This window comes from Chelonia mydas, chromosome 28, assembly GCF_015237465.2.
Source record: "Chelonia mydas isolate rCheMyd1 chromosome 28, rCheMyd1.pri.v2, whole genome shotgun sequence".
Lineage (NCBI taxonomy): Eukaryota > Metazoa > Chordata > Testudines > Cheloniidae > Chelonia > Chelonia mydas.
Window position 1 is genome coordinate 5,596,877 of NC_051268.2, and position 4,834 is coordinate 5,601,710.

At 62.6% G+C, this 4,834-nt stretch overlaps 3 protein-coding genes across 14 annotated transcripts in view; 1 reads left to right on the top strand and 2 right to left on the bottom strand.

Annotated features, from left to right (window-relative positions):
• Window positions 1–4,834, top strand: part of LOC102943236 (zinc finger protein 883) — a 2,438,435-nt gene that overhangs the window by 2,167,425 nt on the left and 266,176 nt on the right. The window lies entirely within an intron of this gene.
• LOC119564595 (zinc finger protein 883) overlaps window positions 1–4,834 on the bottom strand; it is a 1,467,279-nt gene that overhangs the window by 1,285,225 nt on the left and 177,220 nt on the right. The window lies entirely within an intron of this gene.
• The window catches only part of LOC122463947 (zinc finger protein 501-like), a 200,335-nt gene that overhangs the window by 18,566 nt on the left and 176,935 nt on the right, over window positions 1–4,834 (bottom strand). The gene's annotated exons all lie outside the window — the stretch shown is intronic.

Sequence of the window (4,834 nt, forward strand, 5' to 3'; positions counted from 1 at the left end):
GAAGGGCTGCCACCACTTTCTCCACGTTCACCCATCGGTGTGTGCCAGGGCGAGGGCCAGCCAAGTGGATGGAATTTGAAGGGAGGGGCAGAGCCCTGGGACAGAGTTTCTGTAGTGTAGTGGTTATCACGTTTGCCTAACCCACAAAAGGTCCCTGGTTTAAAACCAGGGAGAAACATGAGGGCTTACTTTTCCTAGCTGTCCAGCAAGGTGCTCCTACTTCTCCCACTGGCCTATCCTTGGGACAACCCCAACCCCTCAAGGACAGAGGGTGGTGAAATGAGCTGAGAAAGCCCTTTGGCATCAGCAGGGGAAAGCTAGAGGATCTAGGCCAGTCACCTTGTGGAGCCTCGTGGCTTGGCCTCCTCTCCCCTTGGAGGTTGGCCTATGGAGGCCGGCTCTTCCTGATGGCCTCTTTGCTGGACTTGCCAAAGGAGGAAGTGAGGCAGAGATGGGGCAAAAGAGGAAAGTCAGGCTGAGGAAGGCAGGGCAGAAGCTAAGCACCTCAGTGCGGCAAAGTGGGGTTAGTAGACCTCCACCGTTCATTCTGCCAAAGCCTGGGGAGGTGCGGTTGGCTGCTGGGAGGCAGAATCCTGTGCCTGCCGCTTGGCTTCCCAGGGATGGCTACTTGCAGCCCAGGAGAAGAAGGACGGTTCTGGGTGAAAGGAAGAGAAGCAAAGCTATGGGAGGCAGTTTGGGTGTGGGGTGCAGGTTCTGGGCTGGGGCAGAGGACTGGGGTGTGGGAGGGGCTGAGGGGTATGGGCTATGGGAGGAAATGTGCATGCAGGGTGTGGGCTCTGCTCTGGGGGAGAGGGTTAGGGTGCAGGAGGGGTGGCGCTTACCCCGGGCAGTGCAGCTCCCAAAGCGACCGGCTCACACAACCCTCCGGCAGCAGCCCCTAGGTGGGTGGGGCCAAGGGGGGGGTCTCCATGCGCTTCCTCCACAGCTCCCATTGGCCACAGCTCCCACATCTCCTCTGGCCAATGGGAGATGCGGAGTTGGTACTCATGGCAGGGGCCGTGCTGGGAGACACCGCCCCCCCAGGGGATGCCGGGACATGCTGGCCACTTCTGGGAGCAGTATGGAGGCAGAGAGGGCACCTTCGCGCGGCTGGCACATCCCTGCACACCCACTGGGGGGAGGGGAGCAGAGGCCTCCGTGCCCTCCCTGGGGTGGGGGCAGCGCCCAGAGCTGCCTCCCCTCCCACCCCGGCCGGGGTGAGCAGAGACGTGCCAGCAGATGGCTGCTTCTGGGGTTGGCCTGGGGCCACCGGCCATGGCATGCAGCAGCCTGCCTGCCTGAGCCCCGTTGCACTGCTGGCCTGGACTCGGGGGCAGGCTGGGAAATGAGATTTGGCCTGAAGTTTGGGGTCCCCCGTCCCTGGGGGGCCCCGTGGCACTACGTGGTTTGTTTCAGGGTCAATCCGCTCCTGGCCTGCTCCAGCCTCCGCCCCCCATCTGCGCTGTTGAAGGGAAGCTTGTCTGCATCTGCCGCGGCCTGTTTCTCCACGGTAGCGGATCCGCGCCCAGTTCTGCAGCCGTAACACGCTGGGCCGGGACGTCCGCGGTGGAGGGACGGACCCCATTCTCTGCCAGCAACCGGCCCCCTTGTTTTTCTCCTGGATCTTCAAGCCTGGCAGGGGCCTGCAGAGAGACAGGAGCCTGGCCCCTGGGGTCAGGGACCTGCTGAGGCCGAATCCTGCTCGGAAGGTCCCCAGCACTCCTCGCTGGCGGGGCTGAAGTCGAAGGGCGCTGCCATGGGAGGGGAGTGCCTCATCCCCCGGCCTGAGGCGTGGGTGCTTCTTTGTCCCCTTCTCCTGCCCAGAGAGGCAGGCAGCTGCTGTGGGGACAGGCGAGCGAGGCTCGCAGGATATCGCTCAGCTCGGTCTGGCCGGCAGGGGCCTTCCCGCTCAGCCTGGCCTGGGCCCCCATTGCGCCGCGCTCGGCCAGCCGCGGGAGGAGGGACCGTGGCTGCCGCTCAGGCTCGGGCCGCGTGGCCAGGCTTCCCTGGCAGGGGCTGCCACAGGCAAAGAGCTGGGCACCGTCTACATGGCAGCGGGTGGGAAGGAAGGTGGAGCGTGCGCGTCTCGTGGGGTCTCCCTCGCCACTCAGGCAGAGGCAGGAGGGCGCGACAAGGGCCCGGCTGAAGATTTTGCGCTGGGACTGGAGGATTTAGCCTGTGGCCCCGGAGTTCCTGCTCCGACGTGGGGGTTTGTGGTGCTGCCCCCATGGTGGCCCGTCCTCTAGGTCAGCACTTTGAAGCCAAGGGGACCGGCCTGGAGGCAGCAAAAGGGGACATTTGCGGTAGCCAGCCGTTCTCAAGGAGCATCCGACATGGACGCCGAGAGGGCCGTTCCCCCCCTGGGCGTGTCCCAGCTTTGTTTGGGTTTGTCAGCATGAAAAGGGGTTTGTTTATGAATCTGACCGTTTTCCAAATCTAACCTTCCCTGCTGTGCCAGGATAGAGGGTGGACAAGCCTGGTTTATCTGCACGGGATTATTGCAATCGGAGGCCTCTCTGTCCTTTTCGCTTGCACAGACCAGTTCCGACCCTGAGTGAGGTATGAAGCAGCATGCCCACCACGGATCAGCCCCTTTCTCCGGTGCAGCCGTGGACCCCAACAAGTGTGCCTGGAATGCAGAAGTGTTGGGGTCTCCAATTTTTAACCGGGTTAGAAATCCCCCTCCCCCACCAATGATTCCCATCACAGTGCCAGTCCACAGACCCACTCCTCTCGGCTCCAGTTTTTCAAAGAGCGATGAGTGGAGGTAGGTTTCTCTTCCAGAAACGCTTTCTCTGCCTCAAGACATAATGCAATTGCAAACGAAAAGGGTTCTCTTTTACTAATCACTGGGGCCGGGGGGGTTTATTCAAAGAAAAACCTGTAAGGAGAAACATCGACATTAATCAAAAGCTGATACTGAGAAAATGCCAGTTTCTTTTGGGGGGGTTTACAAACTTGTTTGCACCTTTCTTAAATACTAAAGTATAGCTAGAAGTATGTTAGAGCCAAAATGTCCAAAATATTACCGGATATATAGCATGCTGGTTTTGCCGCAAAATGTCAAAACTAAACCAATTTCAACAGGTTTCTCTTGTTGCCGCCAAGCAGAACGGAACATAAAAGCTTAATACCCTCAATGTGTTTGCACAGACCTGCCTTTCCACTTCCTTTGGGTTTCATTTTATTCTATTTTCGTTTGTTACGTTACGTGAAAAAGACGTGGCGGTGGCTGAAGCTCGTGCTTCCAGACAGTTAACAAAAGTGGAATTGGTGTCACAGGGAAAGGAAGAACCTTGGGTCAATCGTCTGTAACGAACTCATTTGCTAAGACAGAGAACTCAGCAGGGGAGAGCCACGCACCTTCTCACAGAGGATTGTTGTGGGTACCGATTTTAGCAGTTAAGCCCTATATTTGGTATAAATAATTAGGAACATGTAAGCCCTGTGCCTAATCGGGAGCTCTCTCTTTACGAGACCAGTTGGTGGGAGGTAGGAGCGATCTGGTCTGGGTCATTGTTGCTAGGCAGATTAAGCACTCCCCATCCAGAAGCTTCCGGAAGTGGGTTGGGTGGTTCTGGGTCTGCGCCCATGGGTTCCCTGGTGCTGGACTCAGGCTGCAGTCACAGAATCGCAGGGTGGGACGGGACCTCAGGAGCTCATCTAGTCCAACCCCTGCTCCAAGCAATCCCCAGTTTTTGCCCGGGTCCCTTGCGGGAGGGGGAAGGACTGCCCCCGCACTCCCCAGCCGCGGGAAGCGGAGGGAGGCGGCTGGCAGAGGGCACAGGGGAGTGGGCTGGGGCCGGGTCGCTCCACGTCCCACCATTGCTGGTGGCTGCGGGGTCCGGCCCGACCCCTGCTGCCGGGGCAGGCCCCCTGCCCGTCCTCCGGGCTGCGTCCGTGGCTGGGGGAAGAGGCTTGGCGGGGGACAGGTTGGATGGGGGTGGGCCGGGGGCAGAGGACGACGAGGCAGGGTGGAGGGTGTTGTCTCGGGCCCCACGCCCCCCTCGGGACGGCCCTGCCCCAGGCAGTGGGTGCAGCCCACGGGCCGGGGGGCTGGCCAGGGGATGGGGCTGGCTGCCGGAGCTGGGGGGGCCACATCTGCAGCAGGCAGCTGCCAGGGGCCCCGTGAAATGTGGGGCAATGTGGTGCCCCAGAGTTCAGGGTGCCCTACACAGCTGCATATTCTGCACCCGCCTCGGGATGCCCCCGGACGGGATGGTGGGGTGGAAGGGGGGAGGCAGAGAGGGGACGGGGGGGCTCTTTTCCCTTCTCTCTTCACTTTCTGCTCTTCTCCCCCAGCCTGCGGCGGCTCCGCTGGGGCTGAGGCGGCTCCGAGGCTTCTCCCCGGGGCCGGGGGCAGAGAGTCACTTTCCTGCCCCCCCCCAGCGCTCCCCCCCCACCGGGGTCTCCCGCTCATCGGGGGGCTCCGGCTGGGGGCGGGCAGAGCCCGGGGCTGCCCAGGGGCGGGTCCCGGCTGGAGAAAGCCCCCCCCGGCCGGGCACGGAGGGGTTAATGACGGGCCCCCCCAGCAGGGACCCCAGGGGGAGCCGCAGCTGCCCAGCCCGGGCTCCCGGGTCCCACGGGGGCAGCAGCAGCGTCTGGTCTGGGCCCGAGCCCCGCCCCAGGCGCTGCCCCGCCCCCGTCTGCTCCAGGCCCCGCCCCCAGGCGCTGCCCCGCCCCCGGTCTGCTCCAGGCCCCGCCCCCAGGCGCTGCCCCGCCCCCGGTCTGCTCCAGGCCCCGCCCCCAGGCGCTGCCTCGTGTCGGGTCTCTCGGAGGAGCAGCTGCGGCTCCCTCCTGGGTCTGTGCTGGGGGGGCCCGTCATTGACCCCCC